The following is a 27,187-nucleotide window of genomic DNA, read 5'->3' as shown; positions in this document are numbered from 1 at the left end:
TTTGAATTTGGGAAAGCTGACACATGTACCCTGCATCACACATGTGCTGAATCTAGTCATTCAAAGATTTGTGTCAAAGTACCCAGGCTTAGAGGACATCCTGAAGCAGGCCAGGAAGTTGTGTGGGCATTTCAGGCGGTCTTACATGGCCATGGCACGCTTTGCGGACATTCAGCAGAGAAACAAGTTGCCGGTGAGATGCCTGATTTGAGATAGCCCGACTCGCTGGAATTCGACCCTCCTTATGTTCTCTCGCCTGCTAGAACAGGGGAAAGCCGTCACCCAGTACCTCTACAACTACAGTAGAAGGACACAGTCTGGGGAGATGGGGATGTTCTGGCCCAACAACTGGACACTCATGCGAAATGCATGCAGGCTCATGCGGCCGTTTGAGGAGGTGACCAACCTGGTGAGTCGCAGTGAAGGCACCATCAGCGACTTGATCCCGTACTCTTACTTCCTGGAGCATGCCGTGCGTAGAGTGGTGATTCAAGCTGTGGAGGAGCGTGAACAGGAACAGTTATGGGAGGAAGCGTTGTGGGATAAATTCTCATCAGAACCAGATGCTTCCTCAACACCTGCGGCAGCACAGAGGGGGGAAGAGGAGGAAGAGTTGTGTGGGGAAGAGGAGTCAGACTCGGATGATGAGGAAGGTGTTTCTTTGGAGTAGGAGGAGGAGGTGGCGGCAGAAGAACAACCGCAGCAGGCATCGCAGGGGGCTTGTGCTGCCGTGGTATTGTTAGTGGCTGGGGGGAGGAGGAGGACTTACCTGACATCACTGAGGAAGAGCAAGAGTAGACGGATAGTACATCTGGATCCAAGTTTGTGCAGATGGCATCTTTCATGCTGTCCAGCCTGTTGAGGGACCCCCGTATAAAAAAACTCAAGGGGAATGAGCTGTACTGGGTGGCCACGGTACTAGACCCTCGGTATAGGCACAAAGTGGCGGACATGTTACCAACTCACCTGAAGGCAGAAAGGATGCAGCACTTGCAGAACAAGCTGGCAACTATGCTTTACAATGCGTTTAAGGGTGATGTCATAGCACAACGCAATAAAAGTACCACTACCACAGGACGCTCCAGTGATCTCATGGTGATGTCGGACATGTGGACATTCTATAGTCAAATGCCTCGCCTTAACTCTTCCAGGTCCACCCTCCACCAACACCTAGACCAGCAGGTAGCCGACTACCTGGCCTTAAGTGTGGATTTTTTAACAAAAAAGCGATACCTAAACTTTACCGTGATGTTGAAAGGCAAGTGGTGACATCTCTGGCACACAGCGTTGGGTCAAGGGTCCATCTGACCACAGATGCCTGGTCTGCAAAGCATGCTCAAGCCTGCCCGAAGACTAAGTCAGTCCCCACACACAGCATCTCTGCCTGCATGCCGTGTAACTGCCTGCCCCAAGACTAAGTCGCTCCCCACACAGCATCTCTGCCCACAGGCCGGTTCACTGCCTTCTCTGCCACCACCAACAGGGTCCAGGACTACAGGTGGATTCCTGAATTTTTAAGGCCGCTAGCAGCGGCCGCTGTAATAATTTTTCTGGTGCATGTACATGCCTGCCTAATTTTTCTGGCTGCACTGCAGCTGCAACAACAAAACTAAAGACATGTACATGTGCCAATTCCCCATTGTGATCATTACCTTGCCACAGTGAAGGGGCTTGCGTATCACAATGATGCAATGACCGACGGCTATATGAGTGTCTCCGGGGGGGGGGGGGGAGGGGTTCACACCCAAGATAATAAGGTCGTTGCTTCATTGTGGACAAGCCAAATTTGATCAGCTGGACAGTCACTGTTGTTCTATCATTTAGCTACCACAGCCCGGCAACCATATGGGCTTGAAAACCGCCATGGCCTGCACATGGTGCGCACCAGTCCAGCACGGCCGTCACAACACAAACAGCTGTTTGCGGTGCATTACACAGTGAGTTTGGTGTGTCAGTGTGAATCAGTACTCTAATTACACTCCCTGATTGATGTATACACATGCAAGATGTTTTAAAGCACTTTAGGCCTGCAATTTAGCATTCAGTGTGATTTCTGCCCTTAAAACGCTGCTTTGCATCAAATCCAGATTTTTCCCCGGACAATTTTGGCATCTATCCCACTCCGCCATGCCCCCCTCCAGGTGTTAGACCCCTTGAAACATCTTTTCCATCACTTTTCTGGCCAGCATAAGTGTTTCTAGTTTTCAAAGTTCGCCTCCCCATTGAGGTCTATTGCGGTTTGCGAAAGTTCGCGTGAACCGAACATTTGCGGAAGTTCGCAAACCCGGTTTGCAAACCTAAAATCGGAGGTTCGGGCCATCTCTAATGACAAACACACCCGTGATCTAAAACCTCCTACTAAGTTTAGAAGTAATGGCTGCCACCTATATAACCCTAGTCATGAAAAGAGAAGGGTGAAAAACATGCACTGAAATGCTCATAGGCTTGAAGGAGTGTTTATTTATTTTTGTATGTGTCAGAGTGCTGCAACTAAATATTTTGAATTAAAAAAATGTTTGGTTTGGGTCCGCTTTAAAGATAGGAGATAACCTTAGTGAATTGAGGCCATTATTGTAAGCTCTGAGAGAGAAGCCATGCAGCAGACAGTACTGTACTGGTAGAACCTAGTGGTAAAGTATGGAATAGCATTCTTATTTAGCATATACTCTGCATACTTACCAGCCCTTCTTGCTTTATCAACCATTAGAATATTTTACACACACTCTCATACACTTCTCAAGTGTTTCCCTTAGGATCCCTTTCCACATCATATACACGTAATAAATACAAATAATGACAAGTTTCTCTCTCTTATTGTTTCTTGTATCATTTTCTTAGACACTGCTACTTTTGCTTACGCAATAAAATGGCACCTGGAAATTTAGGCCCCCAGGAAAACTGAAATTAGAATATCGGTAAAATTACTGATATTTTACTCTTAGTAGTGTAAAGTGTAAAATACCAGACATGCAATTCCAATATTTTACTATAGCTAAATCTAACATTACTCTTCTCACACAGAACCCCCCTATCCCCCTTTACCACCCCTCTCCCCCAACAGACACCCTTTCTGTTGCCTAACTCTAACCACCCCACCCCCCGTACAAGCAACCTACCTGATGCCTAACCTTAACCACCACCCCTCACAAGCACCCTATCTGACGCTAAACCTAACCGCCCCCTACATGCCTAACCTTAACCCTCCACGCTGCCAATCGACCCCCCCCCCCCCCACCACCAATTGCCACCCAAAACCTCTGTTGCTAGCGGGAGCCCAAATTTCCTGCTTTGGCTATTTCTGTTACTATGGGCTTAATTCATTAAGCTAAATGAATTCTAAATCAGCGCAGCTTAATGTGAGGGAGCACTCTTTAAAATGAAGGAGTGCAGGCACGTGCAGAGGGGGGCTCTGGGTGCCCAAGCAACCCCTCTTTTTAAATTCCCATAAAAATGCTACTTTGGCTGCGAAAAGGAAGCCCCAGCTCCAGTCGTGATAAGCTCCACCCATTGCATGCAGGAAGCTTCACCCACCACCTGCAGGAAGCTCGTCCCTCATCTGGGACACTTTTGAGTAAAGAGGTGCCATACAGGAATCCTAGTGGGACCAATACCCGCAGCTGTGTAGGAGCAGGTAAGATGGTGTCTTCCTGACAGCAGTGACCTCTCCCTCCCCCAGCATCCATAGTGACCTCTCCCTCAACCTTGCACCCACAGTGACCTCTGTCTCCACCTAGGACTCATACTGACCTCTACCTCCCCAGCATTGGCATTGCAGTGATCCTGCCTTCCCCAGCACCCACACTGACCTCTCCCTCACCCAGCACCCCAATGACTTTCCCTTCCTGCAGCACCCACACTGAACTCTACTTCTCCCAACATCCACCCACACCCCTTCCCTCTATAGCTGGCACCCTGTACTCTCATATGATAGCAAGTACTTGCACCCAGGCCACACCAACACAAAGCACCCACAATCTGCACCAAGCACCCACTTAACCAGAACCCACACCCAAAGTACCTGGATTTAAAGCCCATGTGACACTTAATGCCCACCCATAGCCAGCACCCAGTACAGGCATGGCACCAAGTATTCGTATCCATGTCACGCCCAGCACCTGCACCCAGCACCAACGTGACATCTAGTACATGCACCCAGATCTCACATGGCACGAAGTACCAGCAATCAACACCCACATGACACTTGATACCCACCCATAGCCAGAACCTACAGGACACCCTGTACCTGCACCCAGAACTCACATGGCACCCAGCATCTGCATTCAGCACACACATGACAACCAATATACCCCTAGCCAGAAGTGAAGAGGGAGACCATGTGCTCACCGGTGACAGGTCCACCTGACTCCACACCAATGAATGCAGCCAGCACTTCCGTGACTGAATGTATGTGCGAAGCAAAGGGGCTCAGGGGAATGGTTTAAGACATTTGGAGAGTTTGGGGTGAAGGTCGCAACATGCATAACTAAGGAAGGCACGCTACTTACATAGCAACGTGCGGTGCTTTAGCAACCCAGCTTATTGAATCAAGCCCTATGTCTGGAGAGGGTGCATGTATAGGTATTGCACATATTGCTGGTGGGTATTTGCATTCTTTGAGGCACTTGAGAAAAGTTCACAAACCTGTCAGGTGCACTGACTTAAATAATCTGAAATAATTGCAATCTGATGGGAGCTTCTAGCCATGCTGGGCTATGTTAGCATAGGATAGAGCAGGAGCTGTGATGATGATCACAGGTCAGGAGAGATCTATGACTCAAACAGATAACAGAGGCATAGATCCAATGCATTTATGTTAATTGAGTAACCAGGCAGCTCAGGGTGACCCAAACTACTCGGAATGTATGAAAACAGTGTTACGTAAGACAGAATTTCCCCTTATGTTAAAGTAGAGAGAAAGCCTTAAAAAAACACCAGTAACCAATATCCTGGTAATCCCAGATAACTCACTGGTAGTCTATGCAAAGTTCACACATTAGATAAATGCTTTCCCATTGCTGTCATTTTCTACACAAAGAAGTTTTTCTGTGCAGCAGCTTTTGCATTAGTCATACATCTGCAATGGAAACAGATTACAGGTAATTTACTAAGCGTAAGAATATTGCCAGCTCGCCAACTCAATGCCTTCATGCTGTTGATTTGCACGTCAAAGGAGCACAAATGCGCACACCAAGGCTAGACAAATTGTTTAGACTGCGCTGTTTTGGTAGTTCTTTTCTAAATGTGTTTAGTACAAGTTGTAAATGTACAGATATAGTTTAGGATTATTCTGTGCTGTGTGGGCATCTGAGCTTTGTACCACTCACAGCAGGGATTACTTTTAACACAATACGTTTTTCCGCTCGATTTTCCATCCGATCGTTTTCTCCACTCAATTCACTGCTCGATTCTGGACTCAATTCTCTTATCTTCTGCTTGTTTTTCTTATCTTTTTCCATTCACTTCTATGAGAAATCCAAAAAACTATCGGAAGGAATATCGGACATGTCGGAAATTATCTATCGAACCCATCTATCGAGCGGAAAAATGTATGGTGCATTCCCAGCATTAAAGAGGATATTCTGGACAAAGGTCCCTTTTCCACTAGAAAGTGCGATCGTAAGCACAGTCGCACTGCGTTTGCGATCGTGCAACCTGCATTTTCCACTTGCGTAATTGCACCGTGAAGCCGTCGGGATCGAAGAGTGATGAAGGTCGGTGAATGAAATTCAGGCAAAATTTAATTGCGCTAATGGAAAATGATCGGCCAAACAGCTGTGATCCACTTTTTAAAGTAGGTTTCTTCTAGTGGAAAAGGGCCCTTGGTTGCCATTTTTCCTCCATGGCATGACTAACTACCTAAAGGTATACTGTACAGTTAAATTACTTACACATGGGGGAAATAATATGAATGTGTTCATTAAGTAAGCCCAAGATCAGGTTCTTATATTTTATGCAAATCCCTGGAATATATCATAATGTGCAAAAAGTTTTGTAATTTGCACGTAAACCACTTTTGCATTATTATTTTTCTATCGCCTGGTTGGCTGGGTTTGTAAAACTGTCTTCATGTGCCAATGGAGGAACAATAGTGGATACCGCAATGTTGAAACAATGATAACTTTATAAGAAAAACTATTCCCCCCTTGACCCCGTCGGGGTTTGAGCAACCTTATAATGAATGAGTACAAAAATAAGCGCTAGCAAGGTTCTATGCTCAAAACGGGTAAGAAAGTTTATTATCAATATCAAAAAGACAAACACATGAATGGCAGTCAAATGCAAAAATTACTGCCATGAGATAAAAACACATTGCAGAGCCAAAGGGCCGAGTGCAGAAGCAAGCTAAACTAACCTGCTGCGCAGCATGGTAGTAGCTAAGCCGGCAACACCTCTCACTCACACACGTGTGGCCACCTACACACACTCTCATGAGGCACAATGGCAATAGCTGCTAGCTGAATGATGCCTAGATCTTAGCAAAGTTCCTGTTGAACAATAGAAAGGACTGCGGCTAAGGTGATCTCACCAATCCTCCATACAATCCAGGATGGATAAGGCTCCATTCATAGTGTAGATGTCAGGATACATTTGCATGTAGCAGGACCGGTCACTGCAAACTGCCATGGAACGCCAACCAAGAGAGTCCACATGCGGTGGAGGACGCGCTCGGGCCAAGACTCCGCCCACCTACGCGTTTCCTGTCCTCATTTGACAATTCATCAGGGTGTGTCCAATGTTGCTGCCCCCTTCCTTTTAACAGAGCAGAAGCTTAGCTCCCTGCCCACAGCATGACATCATACTAGGTCCACGTCACGTAAGTGAAGGCAGTCCATGGGAGTGATAGGATTTGTCCAGCATTTGTTAGGAGTTCCTCACAGCGGAAGGTAACACATATCACATTCCGGACTATGTCAAAATACCTCAATACACAATCGGGACTATATTGTTTATCAGGACACCCATTAAGACTTCTTACATATATACTTGGAGTTTTCACACTAGGGCAGTGAGACCCGCTTTATAGTCATGTGTACACACAGATATTTATCCCGAATAGATAGTTCCAAATGGGGGTCCACACATGATACGCACAAATGTTTCTCCCGGATAGACAATTCCAAATAGGAGTCCACTTATAATGCTAGGCAAGGGAGGCACAGCTAGCAAATATAGGGACACCAGGCAAGTACAGATATATGTTTTTTAGCATCATCACTGTCAACAAATGAACTAACTAAAGGGGACATCAAGAAAAATTATCTGTCCCCAATTAGCCCACTTCATTTTGTCATCCCATGCTTTAACATTAAGCAGGCATACCACATGCAGCCATACACTAAATCTATCTTTTGTACATCATTTGCCTAAGAAAGGGTTTAAAATCGATTTCTCGATTAAGGCCATTAGGGAACACTGTGTTTAAGGTATGTATCCACATGTTTCCTTGCATAATAATTGGTTGATACTGTCACCTCTCCTTGGTGAGCGAGGTAATTTATAAATTCCCTTTACTAGTGTGCCTCTAATACTGCAATTGTGAAAACTCCTATAGTGTTCACCTAGAGCTTTATCTCTTACTCCCCCCACCATATTGTGCTCCAGGATACGCTCCTTTAACGGTCTCTCAGTTTTACCTATATAGATCAGCCCACATGGGCACATGATCATATAGACTACAAACTCTGTGAGACAGTTAATAAACGTAGTAATCTTAAATTGTTTGCTACCTGTGCTGTCTGAAAATGTGTCCGTTCTGTGTACAACTGGACACATCTTACACTTTCCACACCTGTACATGCCTTTTACAGGCATTTTATTTAACCAGGTTGGTGGAAGGGGTGATTTCTTAACCCTCCTGGCGGTTTGTCAAAATCCGCCAGGGGGCAGCAAATACGTTTTTTTTTAAACATTTTTTTTTCTTCATGTAGCGCGACGAGGTCTCGCTACATGATAGCCGCTGCTCAGCGGCATCCCCCCAGCCCCTCCGATCGCCGCCGGCGATCGGAGATCAAGAGCCATGGCGACGGGGGTGGGATGACGTCACCGACGTCATCGACGTCGTGACGTCAAAGGGGACTCCGATCCACCCCACAGCGCTGCCTGGCACTGATTGGCCAGGCAGCGCACGGGGTCTGGGGGGGGCGGCTGCGGCGCCGCGTATAGCGGCGGATCGGCGGGTAGCGGCGGCGATTGGGCACTGCACGCAGCTAGCAAAGTGCTAGCTGCGTGCAGCAAAAAAAAAATTATGCAAATCGGCCCAGCGGGGCCTGAGCCGTGCCTCCCGGCGGCATAGCCCGTGCTCAGCACGGGCTTACCGCCAGGGAGGTTAAATTCACTTTTAACTAGATTGGCCTCGATTCATCAACACTTAGCAAATTTGTTAACAACAGTTTGGTAAAATACCGAATTTGTTAACTTCAATTCAGGATTCATCAAAGTTATCTACAGCTGTTAGCGAACATTCGGTAACGATTCGGTAACGATTCGCTAAAACGGAAGAAAGTGCAATTCATGAAAATGAAAGTGGGCGTGGTTTCGCGTTACATTTAGGATTAGTTATCTCCTTCACTGCTCTGTCGTTATTCCTGTCAGATCATTGCTGACAGAGAAGATGGAGCCATTTGAAGTGGTTATTTATCAGCTGAGAGTGATTCAAAGGCGCAGAAGGGCAAGAATAAGGTCTGCAACCATATAAATTTGTAAGAGAATAGATTTATTTGCTATAACATGACATCTGCATTTCTCTTGAATCATCTTGTAAGAGAACACAGGGTTGACTAATTTGCTAGCTGCACTATAATTTTTTTAGAAAAGGCTCCTATCAACTTGTGGGATTGTCCCAACCACTTCCAGAATCCTGGTCCAGGTGTTAAGCCCTATTCAGAATGTTGCTACGTCGTGTTCAAAGGACTGCCTTTTACCCACAATTCCATGGGAATCTTATGGCCTTGTGTTAAATTACTGCTGTAAAATGAAAATATCGACACGTTACCGAATGTTTACCGAATTGTTATCGAATTCACACCGAATGCTGAAAAACCTTGATGAATACAACTAGAAACTTCGAATTCGGTAATTTAACAAACTGGAAAAAGTTATCTCAAAGAGAATGATGAATCGAGGCCAATGTCTCCTAAATTGTGGGCCCTTTTGGCTATCATATGGGGTCTAGAATCTATGATCTGCAAAATTTCAGGGGATGCCGTCAAAATTGACCAGTGGCGTGTGAGTATATCCCGCAATTCACGCCAATGGGTACCAAATGTAGTGATTAGTCTAACCCTATCCTGGTCATGTTCCTCCTGATGTTAGCGGTCAGGAACTTTCAGGAGTTCAAAAGAAACCCTACCCCAGGCCTTTTTCAGGGATGTGCGCAGGATACGATGACTGTATCCTCGCTCCCTGTAGCGTCTGTACATTTGTCTAGATTCATATCGAAAGTCGTCATCCGACGAACAATTTCGGCGCAATCTTATGAATTGACCATAGGGAATGCCCCTAATGTGCCAATGGGGCTGATTCACAAAGCTTTTCTGTTAAAGGACAACAGAAGTGAGAAGAACATAAAGGCTGCCATATTTATTTCCTGTTAAACAATACCAGTTGCCTTGCAGCCCTGATTATCTATTTGGCTGCAGTAGGTTCTGCATAACACCAGAAACAAAGCTTGCAGCTAATCTTGTCTGGTCTGACAATAAGAAAGCAACACAGCTTTATGTTTTAGGGGAAACAAAGGTCCAGAGTAAAAAAAAAATACAACTCACAAGGTATTTGGCTGAAAGAATGTTCACACGCAAAACAAAGCATTCTGTACCTTAGTAGTAACCCACTGTGAGTATCCTTCCTTTTGTATTTACAAATACTACCGTAGATACTAACACACAACACTATCAAGGGTTCTCGATCTCTATCTCCTTTGTATCTTCCACCCACCACCCCAGGTTATCTCCAGAACTATTAGCATGCGTCTCTGTGTAAAAGTATCAGAGGCAGAGAATCAACAGGCTAGCCATGCAATTTTCATTGTTTAAAATTAAATAAATATGGCAGCCTCCTTATTCCTTTCATTTTAGGTGTACTTTAATGTATTTTTCCTATTTTAAAGAAAAATATGAAAGTGGAATTTCCCTTTTAATGGGTAAAGTTAACCCTGCATTGAACAAATCTACCTCTACTACTCAGGTACAAGGAAGAGGGAAGAGGTGCCCAGATGTGATAAAATTACGTTAAAACAAATAAAATAGAAAAAAGTGAAGTTGCTTACCTCAATGAAGACTATTTCATGTATTAGATTAACTTTAACTCGCAACATGTTTCATGGGTACGTGGCACGTGCCCACTTCCTCAGGCCAAATAAAGTGCCAAAGGGTGGTAGTAACCACGAGTGAGATATCTCTCTCGCGTCTACTAGCACCCTTTGACTTTTTATTTGGCCTGAGGAAGTGGGTACGTACCCACAAAACACGTTGCCAGTGCATAATAAAAATGAGTCTAATACATGAATTTGCCTTCATTGAGGTAAGCCATCTCATCTTTTTTCTATTTTATTGGTTTTAACGTAATTTTATCTCATTGGGGCGCCTCTTCCCCTTCCTTGTGCCTTTACCCTTCTTTTGGAGGGGTGTTACCCCTTTTTGATCTCCGGTGGTTTTTAGCACCCTTCAGGTCAATCAGGTTGCTTTTTTGTTACAAGAGTGCGACCATCTCCAGCTCTGCCTGGAAACCCAAGTGGAGTTGGGGGTTGTGAATCTCCACCTGCCTTCAGCGGTTGGTTGCCCTTCCGCAACCCACCTTTGTGAGTATTATTTACCTACCACTTCTTCTTCTTCCACTTACTGTGACATACTGAACCATTTGGGCCCCTATTGACGCTGTGCTTTTTCCTTGTAGGATGTTTTCAATCACTCTCAACTAGGGATGTTCGGAAATGCCAATTTCCGATTCCGCGGAAAATCCACATTCCCCCATTGCCGATTACCGCTACTGCTACATATTCCGCTTTCCGCTACCAATTTCCGCATTCCGATGTGGATTTTCTCAAAAATTATTATGTCTTTTTGAAAACTTTTCTTTTTATCTTCTTCACAAGATTCTGTTTAATAAACCCTGAAAATGTGGTGTTTCTAGGACTTATGGAGGCTTTGCTATTAACCACTAAATCAGCGGGTTTGGACTGTAATGTAAAATGCAGAAAATCTGCATTATCAGATATGCGGTAATTTTAAACCAATCAGAAGACACAGAATTAATAAGCCAATCAGAGAATGTGGAAATTTCCGCCTAAATCCCCATTCTCTGATTGGTTTAATCATTCTGAGTCTTCTGATTGGCTTAAAATTACCGTATATCGGATAATGCGGATTTTCTGCACTTTACATTACAGTAAACATCGACCGACTTTAGCAGTTAATAGCAAAGCCCCCATAAGTCCTAGAAACACTACATTTTCAGGGTTTATTAAACAGAATCTTGTGAACAAGATGGAAAAAAAAGTCAAAAATACCTTATAGTTTTTGAGAAAATCGATGTTAAAGTCGGCGAAAATTTCAGCGATTTCCGGTGGAAATCCGCGAAAATCCGCCTACCGCACTTGTATTACCGATTTCTGCAATTTCCGATCGGAAATGCGGAAATGCAATTTCCGATCGGAAATCCGAATGAGCATCCCTACTCTCAACAGTTGCATATCCACTGTCTGTGATGTCCACCTTCCCCATCACGGGCTCAACAGTAGTCCCCACAACCCCTACCATTATGAGTGGGCAGGGCCTTCTCACTTTCTCCTGTTTGTAGCCGCACAGCGCAGCTGCACCGAACAAGAAGCAAGGATGAACTGCACTACCATGAATGATGTAAAGTATGAAATGTTTTTGTTGCGCTACTCTGCAAGATCAGGGGTAGGGGACTTGCACATGTGGGTGGGGGGGCGAGAGCAGCATGCACAAGGCACCATTTTTCAAAAGTAGCTTACATGTGTGTGTGGGGGGCTGACAAATTTCGGGAGGGGCTCAGCATATCGAAGCTACACTCCTGTTCCCAATCCCAGTAATTACAGTATCACTACTACTTGCACGAAGCCAAAGATCCACAGATGTTCCTGCTGGTTACCAGATGCAGGTTTGGAGCACCTGAGGTCAACTCTCAGCAAGCCAGTTATACATATGGACATCAGAAATGATTAGATAATATTGCATATTGCCTTCTTACAATGATCTGTCCTAACATTTGCTGTGAAAGGTTCCCTTTAACTGATATTATTACATAATATTTCATCCGCTCTATTTAATTTACTTAATCAATATGAGTTTTCTTCTTCCTAAATAAGTGTGAATTTTCTGTTTGGTACACAGAGGAAGAGAGAGCTGTTTTAATAACCAGCGAGAAGTTATCTGTCCTCTGGGGCACATAACATTTCATACTAAATTAAAGATTCTCCCCATTTTTTCCCTGGCTTCTGCGGTGGTCTCACAGGCACCAAAATTAGCTTTCTCCATTTCTCCACAAGTTTTCAAAGGGCGGCGAGACATGTGGCTTCCAGTAATGAAATCGATAGAAAAAGTTTCCAAAACAGGCCAATTTGTTATTTACACCCGTCAAATGGTGTCTAATCTTCTGAGCAAATTCTTCAGAGTCGTGAAGAGTGAGACGTTTAATAGCAGATAGAGGAACTATTTATAGAGCAAATATGATGCTATGATGATTTAAAGTGGACCTGTAAAATCACTTTTTATAGAAGAAAGGTAGTCATGTTTGCTGACAGCATCAGAAAGCTTGCTTCTTCTTAGATGAGTCTCAAAAAATAAAGTTTAATCCCAGGCACAACTGTTTTTCAAGTCTATCCTATGGAGGCACTCAGATTAGAGCCATGCTATCCCCTCTAAATACTTTGCCAACACAAACACTAAGATGGACAGGGATGGTCGTAGTCAGCCAACTTCGCTACGCTGGAAATGTGCTTAGTTTTACACAATTACGCTTCGCCAAACTACGGCGACAAAATCAAATATTTGCTTTGCATGCATTTCGTAGACTACGCGTTAAAATACGCAATTACGCGTAGTGGCTTGCGTAGTGTATGCGGATGCTTATGCCCGCATGCATACAATTTTAAGCATTAATTCCTCTTTAAATGCTTATAACAGGAACTCTTCTATGCGTACATTCCCTTTCCAATGCGTAAATTTGTAAGCATACATTTGCACGCGGAAAATTAGACGCGAGTAACGCATTCGTAGTTCACTACGAAATACACATGTTAACTACGCATAGTGGGCGTAAGCTACGCGTAGCTTTACTTCGCTATCCATAAATTTGTAAGCATAGTTTTGAAACTTCACCTATGAACTACAATGCGTAGATGTAAACTATGATGCGTAAATTCGCACTGCCGTAGTTTCTGCTCATCCCTGAAGGTGGGCTTAACCCCATCCAAGGCAGCCCACCAATGTTACTCATAATAGCAGGTCGAGGCTTCCAGCTAGGTCTTTGCAGTCTCCTAAATGCTTTCAGTGCTAAGAGAGTAGTCATAATGGTACTGTTACAGCTTCTGATGTCGCAACATCGATGTCAATATGTTTGTAGCTGGATAGTGTGTGTATGTGTGTTACGGGATGTGGGTAGGTGGGGTCAGGTAATGATAATGTGGGAGCAATGCAGAGACATAGCAGGAGAAATTGGCAGCACTTCCAAACAGAGGCTGTACCCAAATTAGCTTTTTGCAAAGATGTGCAGAGCTCCAGAAAATGGACAAAAGTACACAATATGCATTCAAAACAGGTACAGCAAAGGAGGGCGTTAGCTTCAGTCTAAATAATATGTGCACAAATTATTCCCTACTAGACTTCTCCATGTCGATGACGGACTCTCATGGGAAAGACCTACTGCTAGTCTAACAATAAAAACATAATTTTTCCTAGTGCTGCTAATCACAAATGTTATACACATTTCTTCAAATAGACATCAAACAAGTGACAGCGCTCCAGGCTGCAAACTGAAATGAAAGTCAACAGAGGCACTGGGGCTAAATACATGTCTTGAATGCAAATCAGATGCAAATTATGTACTAATTCCTAATCTAAAAATGTAAATGAGGATTGAAGTACATGAATGCAGCAAGCCAAAAAGTATACTTACGTTAATTTTGTACAGCAGGAGAAATTGGCAGCGCTTTCAGACAGAGGCTGTACCCAAATTAGCTATTTGCAAAGATGTGCAGAGCTCCAGAATATGGACAAAATTACACAATATGCATTCAAAACAGGTACAGCAAAGGAGGGTCTTAGCTTCAGTATAAATAATACGTGCACAAATTATTCCCTATTAGACTTCCTCACGGCAATGATGGGACCCCTTTAGCTCCAGTGGGTCTCTGCATGCCTCTGTTGGCTTTCAGTTCAGTTTGCAGCCTGGAGCTCTGTCACTTGTTTGATGTCTGTTTAAAGAAATGTGTATGCCATTTATGACTAGCAGCACTAAGAAAATTTATGTTTTTATTGTTAGACTAGCAGTAGGTCTTCCCCACGAGGGCCCGTTATCGCCGTGGTGAAGTCTAGTAGGGCATAATTTGAGCACATGTTATTTATACTGAAGCTAACGCCCTCCTTTGCTGTACCTGTTTTGAATGCATGTTGTGTAATTTTGTCCATATTTTGGAGCTCTGCACATCTTTGCAAATAGCTAATTTGGGTATAGCCTCTGTCTGAAACGCTGCCAATTTATCCTGCTGTACAAAATAACATAAGTAAACTTTTTGGCTGGCTGCATTCATGTGCTTCCAGTGGGGCTCTGCATGCCTCTGTTGGCTTTCATTTCAGTTTGCAGCCTGGAGCGCTGTCACTTGTTTAATGCAGAGACATAGCATAATTCGGCTGTGGGAGTGGAAGTTAATTCGACAGTGCTACAAGGTTACCTGTAAATGAATACCTCCGGGGATGAGGCTGTCTTTACTGAGTGTTATAGGGAATTCAGAATGGTAGGGGCAGCATGGCAGGAGGATCTGGCTCCAAAGGATTTTAGGTGAACTCTGGGAGTGACCAACATACAGTATACAGTATATATTGTGCTATTCTGAGTTTGTGGGAGGTGTGATACATATAACAGTGTAGAAAACTGCAGTTCCAACACATCTTTCATGTATCAAGGGCCCAAATTGTATAGAGATTTTATTTTTAACTGTCCAATCTTGACGAGGATTCTCCATTTTACAGACATCCAGCGCAGTAACCAAATAATTGCTGTAATGTGACATTGGCAGAGTTGGTTTGTTAGCAACCTGACAGCAGCATTCCATATAAAATGCAGGTCATGTAGGTCTTTATTTTAAATGCCTGTATAGATGACTTTGTAGTAGTCCGCTCATGATGTGATGAAAGTATGAACTAGGATTGGAAGATTATCTGGGAGAATGAAGTGCTATAATTTTTGCAATGCTCTTCAGATGAAAGTGGGAATATTTGACTAAAGCCAAGGTTTGGTTTCTGAAGTTCAATTCCACATCAGTTAGCACACCAAGGCTGTGCACAAGGTCAGCGCTTCTGAATATCGTCATTGGTGTTGATTTAGAGTAGATATGTTTTGATGCCAGGCGCTGATCTCAGACAACAAGGACCTCAGTTTTATCAACAATAAGTTTCAACCAGTTGTCATTCATCCATTCCTGTATCTCAGCTAAGCAAGCATTTCTTTTTGGAGTAGAGTCTGTTCTGCCAGGTTTGAAGGATAAGTATAGCTGAGTGTCATTAGCATAGCAGTGGTATGCTAGGCCATGTTGTTGGATGATTGTACCAAGTGGTAGCACGTAGATTTCAACAGCAGAGGATTGTACTCCATATTTTAGTGGTACAGGAAAGGTCTTAGGGATAATCTCTGAACTCTGAACTAATGGAGGCCTTAAATTCCATACATATATTCGACCGGCATTGTTATAAAACAAGTGGTTCAAGATGATTAGTGATAAATTATGTTAGTGAATGTTTGAAATGAGCAATGGCACTTCCGATCAGATTGTTAGCAGTTGTTGTGGAAGCAGTGGCGTAGCTAAGCGCTGTGGGCCCCGGTGCAAGTTTTACATTGGGGTCCCCCAAGCACTGTATACATAACAATTGCCACACCAAACGCAAACCAAAACCAATTAAGGACTACCACAGTGTCAGAGGTGCAAGAAGGGGATGAGGAACAATTTGTTAATGATCACTACTATACAAAGCATCAATAGAAGTGAATATTATCTGCACAGGACCAATAAAGATCTAATACTTTTTCTATATGATACAATAAATACTCTGTCTGCTTGGGGACTAGGCTTTTGATGGACATTGACCGTCTTTGGTGGTTATCGTATTGCTGGATTGTCCCTGTGACGGTGTGAGAGCTAGCGGGACCGCCGCCGCCGCGCTGGGCAGCATGGCGGCGGTCTCCGCTTCCCAGCCGGCTGACTCCGTCACTCGTGCGGAGCAGCCGGCGCACTCTGCGAGGGACACCGCCGCCGCAACTGGCGACACGGCGGCGGGTCTCGCATGGCGGCAGGCGGAATTCTCTCCGCAAGCAGACGCGGACCCGGGGCCTGGCCTCTCCTCTTCTCAGAGGCAAAGGGTCGCACGCGCGCGCGTTAGGAGGCAGGACTTTTACCTCCTATGTAGGAGGCTCAGCTGACTCACTAGTCAGCTGACTTCAGGAGGTGTCCTGATTGGTTGGGGGTCTGGGGCGGCGCTGAGTAGCTCTCTAGCTACAAATACAACTTGCTTGTCAGTAGCAAGTTGTCTGCTGTCGTGAATACACTCTGTATAGCGCTCAGACCTTAGTGCAGTGCCCTGGTGTTGATACTAAGGATTTCACACCTTAGCTTAAGAATATTATTGTATATTGATCTGTGTTTTGACTCTGGCTATCCCTGACTACTCTATCTCTTGCTGATCTTGTACCTTTGCCTATCTGATCCTTGTTGCCGACCTCTGCCTGATTACCGTTTACTCTTCTGCCTTTCGTTCCTGTACTGCTGCCGTCATCTCTGTTGCTGAACCTTTGCCTGTCTGACCTTTCTCCCTTCAGTGGAACGTCTCCCACTGGAGGGTTATCGCTGAGGCTCGCCTCTCCGAGACGCTTGCCCCAAGCAGACGATTACTGCTAGGGGTCGAGATTCCTCACTTTGCCTGGATAGAGGATCTCACTCACGGGGTTCCCATTCAGAGGTAACCACACCTCTGAGGAATCGCCGTGTGGTGGATATTTCCACACTTCCGTGATATTACTGTCTTTATTGTGTTCTTTTGCTGGTGTCCAGAGGTTAGCAATATATCGGATTATCGGTGATACTGCAGATCATCAATAATCGGGTATATATCTGCATCCTTGGTGATACTGCAGATCGCCAATAATCAGATTCTCTCTGCGTGCTGACACCGTCCGTTACAGACGGCTCACGTATTTTAATGTTTATGATGTTGAAGATTTTGTAATAAAGATTTCTATGAGTTTTGGAAGAAATCCCTGAGTGTGCTAGTCCTTGTGGATTTTATTCCAAGTTGCAGATAGACAGCTTTTTCTGTAACTTTCCCTAAAAAGGGGAGGTTGGACACAAGTCTGGAAGTTTCTTTTAGAAGGGGCCTGATTATACCTATTTTTAGAGAGACAGGAAACCTCTCTGCTTAGAGACAACAGTTGACTATTTTGTGAAAAGCTGGTCCAAACAGGTCAGGGCATTTTAGCATATGCTTAGTTCATCTAGGGTCCAGATCACAGATTATATGACGGAGTTGAAGGAAGATGTTTGAGATCCCTTCTTCCACTGAAATCTGAGACCATAATGCAGGCCCGGATTTACATCACAGGGCCTGCTGGCTGGACCAGTTGTTACTTTTTCCTTACTTCCCTTGACCATCACAGGTAGCCATAGTTACCCCTTAGTATTAGGAAGCCAGAGGTACCCTCAGTAATAAGTAGCTAGAAATGCCCCTGGCTAAAAGGACATCTCGTCAGTGGAATGTCAAGAGCTGGGTGAGTAACTTTACACTCTACTCAGGACTCTGAATAGGGATGGATGGAGGGAGGGAGGGTGGGAGGTACTAAGGAGGAGTGAGTGAGCCACCTTTCCACCATCAGGCGTCTGTAGGCATGTTTCAGCAGAAAAGGAAGCAATGAGTCGGCACTACAGTAAACCTCTGAGTGTGGACGGAATATGGCAGAATACACACACCTCCAGATACTCTGGCACAGCCAGCGTGCTCTGACATCAAACAATCAGTATTCTGACAAGGAAGGAAGGGAGAGGAGAGTCAACACTGCAAAAAAACGCTGTCTTTAATCCAAAGTGAAGCTAGACATGATCCAACATGTGAGGTTACAAAATAACATACCGTTGCTGTGGAGGTGGTGAAATGAGGATGGGTGCTGGGCACAGGTAGCCTTACAGCCATTTCACGCTAAGATGCACTTCTACGGAGGCTGTACAGCTCTAGACTCTCCTCTCCCTTCCTTCCTTGTCAGAAGTCTGTAGGCATGTACCTACAGTGCCTTATGGTAAATCTGGTTATTCTTAAATCCATTACAAGATATTAAATCTTAGGTGCTAAGGGAATGAGAGACTGTATAAAAAACACTTTGAGGAAATGTACTAGCTTTTTGACAAGATGGGTTGTAAAGACTATCAATTGAGCAGAATAATTGGGCCGACTTGGTAGCAGCCTTTGCAATCTCCTGCATTAACTGCTTGCCGACCGCGTCATGCCGATGGGCGTGGCCGTGGCGGCAGCCCCAGGACCAGCTAACGCCGTTTGCAGGAGATCGCGCGCAGGCTGCGTGCGCATCTCCTGCCTGGTGGGCGGAGCAGAGCTCCGCCTTCAGTCTCAGAGCGGCGATTGCCGCCGTGTATTTACATGTAAAGCGCTGCGATCTGCAGCAGTGCTGTACTGGGGACAGCCGTGTGACACGGCTGTCCTCCTGGGGGACAAGAGAGCGATCGGCTGTCATAGGCAGAAGCCTATGACAGCCGATCACCGTGATTGGCTGGCTGGGGGGAGGGAGGGGATTTGGAAAAATAAAATAAAAATAAAATGTCAAGAAATATTAAAAAAAACCAAATAAATATTTATTAAAAAAATAAAATAAACGGCGTGGGGGGGGGGGGGGGGAGGGGGGGCGATCAGACCTCACCAACAGAGAGCTCTGTTGGTGGGGAGAAAAGGGGGGGGAATCACTTGTGTGCAGAGTTGTACGACCCTGCAGCTTGGCCTTAAAGCTGCCTTGGCCAATTAAGCAGGAAATAGCTTGGTCACTAGAGGGGTTTAACACCATGGTCCTCAAGAGGTTAAGAAGGAGGATTTTTTTTATTGGTCATGTGACTGCAGTGAGCCAGGAACTCTAGCAGACAGATCAAAAGCTGTCGGGGAAATGCAAGGATGCAAGCTGAAGTGAGGAGACATAGATAGGCTTCTACCTGCATGCTCCAATCAGTGCTTTACATAGGAGGCCCCGTTCATGGAATATCACCCTTGGATGATCAAACCCCGCCACTTTACACCCAAAATGTAAATGAAAATATGCCAGCTTATGCATGGTGATATACGGTACTTGTATTTGCTTTTTTAACCACTTCCCGACCGCCGTATATACAATTGGCGGCCTGGAAGTGGACCCCGCAAGGACCGCCGTATTGACAAATGGCGGCGGTCCTTTTACGGGCATGGGCGGCGCGATCGCGCCATTCGTGACGCGATTGGCCGCCGGCGACTGGCTCCGCCCTCCTCGCGCTGTAACTAGTGTTGGGCGAACAGTGTTCGCCACTGTCGGGTTCTGCAGAACATCACCCTGTTCGGGTGATGTTCGAATTCGACCGAACACCTGATGGTGTTCGGCCAAACCGTTCGGCCATATGGCCGAACTAAGAGCGCATGGCCGAACGTTCGGCTAGCGCTGTGATTGGCCGAACGGGTCACGTGGTTCGGACCCGAACGCGCTCTGATTGGCTGAACGGGTCACGTGGTTCGGGTAAATAAATACCCGATCCACGTCATTTCTCCGCCATTTGTCTGTGGGTTTAGCTTTGGGTAGGCAGGCAGGGTAGTTCTCTCTCCAGCCAGGCTAGCCAGGGTCCCCCCAGTCATTGTGTCGCTGCTGGGAACAGTAGTACACCGCTCACCCACACTATATAGCATTGTGTTTACTGCCACTCTGTGTACACCGCTCACCCGCCACTGTATAGCATTGTGCTCTGTATCGCTGCTGGGAACAGTAGTACACCGCTCACCCACCACTGTATAGCATTGTGCTCTTTGTCGCTGCTGGGAATAGTAGTACACCACTCACCCACCACTGTATAGCATTGTGCTCTGTGTCGCTGTGTCATTTATGACTGCATGGCGACAAAAAGCATGTTACCTGTGCAAAGAAAAATGACATTTTCCGCATTTAAAAGACATTTTTTCCTTTGAAACTTTACAATCAATTTTCTCAAAAACTATAAGCTCTTTTTCAAATATTTTTTTTCCTCTTGTACCCACTCCCAAGGTGCACATACCCTGCAAATTTGGGGTATGTAGCATGTAAGGAAGCTTTACAAAGCACAAAAGTTCGGGTCCCCATTGACTTCCATTATGTTCGGAGTTCGGCGCGAACACCCGAACATCGCGGCCATGTTCGGCGAACGTTCGCGAACCCGAACATCCAGGTGTTCGCCCAACACTAGCTGTAACCCGCCGGTCGTTCGGAAGCGCCGGCGGGTTACTAGCACCCGGATCGCCGCATATAAAGTGTATAATACACTTTGTAATGTATACAAAGTGTATTATACAGACTGCCTCCTGCCCTGGTGGTCCCAGTGTCCGAGGGACCACCAGGGCAGGCTGCAGCCACCCTAGTCTGCACCCAAGCACACTGATTTCCCCCCCCCCTGCCCCCTGATCGCCCACAGCATCCCTCAGACCCCCCCCTGCCCACCCGCCAGACCCCTGTTTGCACCCAATCACCCCCCTAATCACCCATCAATCACTCCCTGTCACTATCTGTCAACGCTATTTTTTTTATGCCCTAAACTGCCCCCTGCTCCCTCCTGATCACCCCCCACCCCTTCAGATTCTCCCCAGACCCCCCCCCCCTGTGTACTCTATGCATCTATCCCCCTGATCACCTGTCAATAACCTGTCAATCACCTGTCAATCACCCATAAATCACCCCCTGTCACTGCCACCCATCAATCAGCCCCTAACCTGCCCCTTGCGGGCAATCTGATCACCCACCCACACCAATAGATCGCCCGCAGATCCGACGTCAGATCACCTCCCAAGTGCATTGTTTACATCTCTTCTCTACCCTAAACACCCACTAATTACCCATCAATCACCCATCAATTACCCCCTATCACTACCTGTCACTGTTACCCATCAGATCAGACCCTAATCTGCCCCTTGCGGGCACCCAATCACCCGCCTACACGCTCAGATTGCCCTCAGACCCCCCCTTATCAATTCGCCAGTGCAATATTTACATCTTTTCTTCCCTGTAATAACCCACTGATCACCTGTCAATCACCCATCAATCACCCCCTGTCACTGCCACCCATCAATCACCCCCTGTCACTGCCACCCATCAATCAGCCCCTAACCTGCCCCTTGCGGGCAATCTGATCACCCACCCACACCAATAGATCGCCCGCAGATCCGACGTCCGATCACCTCCCAAGTGCAGTGTTTACATCTGTTCTCTACCCTAAACACCCACTAATTACCCATCAATCACCCCCTATCACCACCTGTCACTGTTACCCATCAGATCAGACCCTAATCCAGAGGCGTAGCTAGGGTTTTGATCACCCGGGGACAAAGACAATTTTTGCGCCCCCCCCCTTCCTGGAGAAAATGGGTATGTGGGCGTGGTCATGGAGGGCATGACTCAAAAAATCCTAACCAGCTTCTACACTGCCACCATTGAGTCAATCCTCTGCTCCTCCATCTTGGTCTGGTATGCTGGGGCCACCGCTAATGACAAGGACAAACTCCAGAGGGTCATTAGGTCAGCGGAGAGGATCGTTGGGTGCCCCCTCCCCTCTCTTGCCCTGCTACACAGCAACAGACTGAAATCCAGGGCTCAGAGGATTGCCAATGATCCTTCTCACCCAGGCCACCACTACTTCAGCCTGCTGCCACTGGGCCGGAGGCTTCGGGCCATCTCCACAAAGACCACGCGACACAGGAACTCGTTCTTCCCCTCAGCGGTCAACCTCCTCAACGCCCTCCACATACTACCATCAATGCAAGCCCCGACAAGCTGCGGGGCGGTCTGTGCCATGTCGGATCGTTCAACCAACCCTCCAGACTAACCATCTCAGTGTCGCACTAGGGACTGTGATGCTTAAAGATGTATAGGGAAATGCAATACTACGTATAGTGGAATTCAATTGTATAGAGCAATGCAATGTGTAGTAAAATGAATTGAAATGTAATGCTAACTCACGCCAACCGATGCCTCTATGGCTCGCTGCTATCTATCTATGTCTCTACCTATGTCTTCTCTCTGAGCCAGATGTATTGTGCCAAAAACAATTCCGGGCATGACCCAGTCATGCTTGGCGAAATAAAGTTTTCTGATTCTGATTCTGATTCATGTGTGCAGCCAGGGAGCCCACCCTGTAGGTAACCAGAGAGGCCACCTTTAGGTAGCAAGAGAGCCCCTCCCCTTTAGGTAGGTAGTGTAACACAACTATGTACTCTGTAAAGTGCTGCAGAAGATATCTGTGCTATATAAATACATAATAATAATAATAATATGAGAGGACATTATACTATGGCAATGACAGGATTCGATTGTGAGCTCCTCTTAGGACAGTCAGTGACAAAGTGGCAAAGCTGCAGTAGATATCAGTGCTATATAAAGACATAATAATAATATGATAGGATATTACACTATGACTATGGTAGTATTAGGCTGTGAGCTCCTCTGTGGACCGTCAGTGACATGACTATGTACTCTGTAAAGTGCTGCAGTAGATATCAGTGCTATATAAAGACACAATAATAATATGATTATGGTAGGATTAGATTGTGAGCTCCTCTGAGGACAGTCAGTGACATGACTATGTACTCTGTAAAGTGCTGCAGTAGATATCAGTGCTATATAAAGACACAATAATAATATGATTATGGTAGGATTAGATTGTGAGCTCCTCTGAGGACAGTCAGTGACATGACTATGTACTCTGTAATGTGCTGCAGGAGATGTCAGTGCTATATAAATACATAATAATAATATGGCAGGACATTAGACTATGACTAGGGTAGGATTAGAGTGTGAGCTCCTCTGAGGACAGTCAGTGACATGAATATGTAATCTGTAATGTGCTGCAGAAGATGTCAGTGCTATATAAATACATAATAATAATATGGTAGGACATTAGATTATGACTATGGTAGGAGTAGCTAGTGAGCTTCTCTGAGGACAGTCAGTGACATTACTATGTACTTTGTAAAGTGCAGCAGAAAATGTCAGTGCTATATAAATACATAATAATAATATGGTAGGATATTAGACTATAACTATGGTAGGATTAGATTGTGAGCTCCTCTGAGGACAGTCAGTGACATGACTACATACTCTGTAAAGTGCTGCAGAAGGTGTCAGTGCTATATAAATACATAATAATAATATGGTAGGACATTAGACTATGACTATGGTAGGATTAGAGTGTGAGCTCCTCTGAGGACAGTCAGTGACAGGACTATGTACTCTGTAATGTGCTGCAGCAGATGTCAGCGCTATATACTGTACATAAACAATACACAATGATGATAATAATAATATAAAGGTGGCCATACATAAGGTGACTTGGTGGCTCGACCGTCCGATTTGATTATTATAATTGGATCCCATGAACATGCTCGATCGACAATGCAACCAATTTTGGTCTAAAATTGGTCGCATGTTTTGAGCGGGCATGCTGCAAGATGTATGGCTGACTTTTTCGAATGGGTGTGCCATGATAACGGCGTGCAATACTGGGATGAACGAAGAATGTGACAGAGCCCCCAGGCGCTGTTTACCCTAATGTAAAATGTTCCCCTCCAGTGCAGTATACTTTACCTGTCCATCACTGGCTCTGTCAGCATACATGCGCCCCATGTGGCTGCCAGCATAACGTGGGTGTGCGTTTGACGTCACACATGCTACCACGTATACACCGGCAACCACGTGGGGCGCGTGTATGCTGACGGAGCCAGTGATGGACAGGTAAAGTATACTGCACTGCAGGGGAACATTTCACATTGGGGAACAGCACCAGGGGTGGCGAATGCAGCACCACAATACCGATTTCATTCTGAGAATCAGCCTGTGGTGTATGGGCAGGCAACAGATCTCTCCCCAATCAGAGAGAGATCTGTCTCTTGGTCGATCTGCCTATACATAGTCTGACGTATGGGCACCTTAAATGGTTAACATGTTGGCACCGTTCACTAGTACACATTCATTTAGCTTACTGTGTAATGTCTGTACAGGATGACAGGTACATTACATGACTGTATATGCCACACACACAAAAAAAAAGTTGCTCAGAACAAGTATTACCTGTCTATATTTATTAGAGACCCTATTTCCGGTCACTTAGGCTGCAGAAGGGGGAGGGCTATGCAGGAGGGGTAGACTGTCAGGGAAAGTAGATATTTACTGCTGCTAGGCAAGGGGGGCTGCCTGGGGGGACAGTAGCAGACAGTAACGCTGGAGGAATGCTGTTTGGAGCGCAGCTAGTGCCGAGGGACTGACCCAGGATAAGAGACAGGACTTGGGGAGAGCATAACACCAGCGTCTTAGTGTAGAAAGCTGGCCTGGCAGCTGAGGGAGAGAGAGGCACACACAATGACAGGGCAGAGCAGAGAGACGCTATACACACTGCGTGCAGCTATATACACAGATACATCCTACCCCACAGTCCCCCCTCCCGCATACCTGTCCATCCACAGCTCACTTTCAACTCGCCTCACTCCCTTGAATTACCCGGTCTCCTCTGCTCAGCCCCGCCCCTGGAGAGGGGAGGGGGCGCTCACGAGCAGAGAGAGAGTGCAGAGACTGGAGGAGAATGACGGAGACTTGTTATTACAGTCGCTCCGCACAGTCTGTTCTGCCAGCTCTGCATTTACGATTTTGCGCCCTTGCTCTCCTCCCGCCCGGGGGCAAATGTACCCCTCTGACCCCCCCTAGCTACGCGTCTGCCCTTATCTGCCCCTTGCGGGCACCCAATCACCTGCCTACATGCTCAGATTGCCCTCAGACCCCCCCTTATCAATTCGCCAGTGCAATATTTACATCTTTTCTTCCCTGTAATAACCCACTGATCACCTGTCAATCACCCATCAATCACCCCCTGTCACTGCCACCCATCAATCAGCCCCTAACCTGCCCCTTGCGGGCAATCTGATCACCCACCCACACCAATAGATCGCCCGCAGATCCGACGTCAAATCACCTCCCAAGTGCATTGTTTACATCTCTTCTCTACCCTAAACACCCACTAATTACCCATCAATCACCCCCTATCACCACCTGTCACTGTTACCCATCAGATCAGACCCTAATCTGCCCCATGCGGGCACCCAATCACCCGCCTACACGCTCAGATTGCCCTCAGACCCCCCCCTTATCAATTCGCCACTGCATTATTTACATCTGTTCTTCCCTGTAATAACCCACTGATCACCTGTCAATCACCTGTCAATCACCCATCAATCACCCCCTGTCACTGCCACCCATCAATCATCCCCTGTCACTGCCACCCATCAATCAGCCCCTAACCTGCACCTTGCGGGCAATCTGATCACCCACCCACACCAATAGATCGCCCGCAGATCCGACGTCAGATCACCTCCCAAGTGCATTGTTTACATCTCTTCTCTACCCTAAACACCCACTAATTACCCATCAATCACCCCCTGTCACTGCTGACCATCAGATTAGACCCCTATCTGCCCCTAGGGCACTCAATCACCCGCCCACACCCTCAGAACGCCCTCAGATCCCAGCCCTGATCACCTCGCCAGTGCATTGCTTGCATCTATTCCCCCCTCTAATCACACCTTGAGACACCCATCAATCACCTCCTGTCACCCCCTAGCACACCTACCCATCAGATCAGGCCCTAATTTTCCCCGTGTGAGCTCCTGATCACTCGGCCAAACCCTCAGATCCCCCTCAGACCCCCTTCCGATCACCTCCCCAGTGCATTGATTGCATCTATTGTCCCCTCTAAGCACCCCCTGAGACACCCATCAATCACCTCCTGTCACCCCCCTAGCACTCCTATCCATCAGATCAGGCCCAATACAACCTGTCATCTAAAAGGCCACCCTGCTTATGACCGGTTCCACAAAATTCGCCCCCTCATAGACCACCTGTCATCAAAATTATGCTTATACCCCTGAACAGTCATTTTGAGACATTTGGTTTCCAGACTACTTACGGTTTTGGGCCCGTAAAATGCCAGGGCAGTATAGGAACCCCACAAGTGACCCCATTTTAGAAAAAAGACATCCCAATGTATCCTGTTAGGCAGTGGCGTAGCTAAGGAGCTGTGGGCCCCGATGCAAGTCTTACAATGGGGCCCCTCAAGCACTCTATACATAACAATTGATACGGCGCACCAAAACCTGCCAATGGCAACTACAATGTCAGAGGAGCAAGAAGGGGATGGGGAACAGCTTGTTAATGATTACCACTATTCAAAGCTATCTATAGAAGTGATTATTATGAGCACAGGACCAATAGAGAGCTAATACTGTAGTTGAGGGAGGGCCCTTCGGGGCCCCTCTGGCCCAAGGGCCCCGATGCGGTCGCTACCGCTGCACCCCCTATTGCTACGCCCCTGCTGTTAGGTGTATGACGAGTTCATAGAAGATTTTTTTTTTTTTTTTCAAAAGTTAGCGGAAATTGATTTTTATTGTTTTTTTTTCACAAAGTGTCATTATTCACTAACTTGTGACAAAAAATAAAATCTTCTATGAACTCACCATACTCCTAACGGAATACCTTGGGGTGTCTTCTTTCTAAAATGGGGTCACTTGTGGGGTTCCTATACTGCCCTGGCATTTTAGGGGCCCTAAACCGTGAGGAGTAGTCTAGAAAACAAATGCCTCAAAATGACCTGTGAATAGGACGTTGGGCCCCTTAGCGCACCTAGGCTGCAAAAAAGTGTCACATGTGGCATCGCCGTACTCAG

This window comes from Hyperolius riggenbachi, chromosome 6 (assembly GCF_040937935.1).
Source record: "Hyperolius riggenbachi isolate aHypRig1 chromosome 6, aHypRig1.pri, whole genome shotgun sequence".
NCBI lineage: Eukaryota > Metazoa > Chordata > Amphibia > Anura > Hyperoliidae > Hyperolius > Hyperolius riggenbachi.
Note: the sequence above shows the minus strand (reverse complement) of the source record.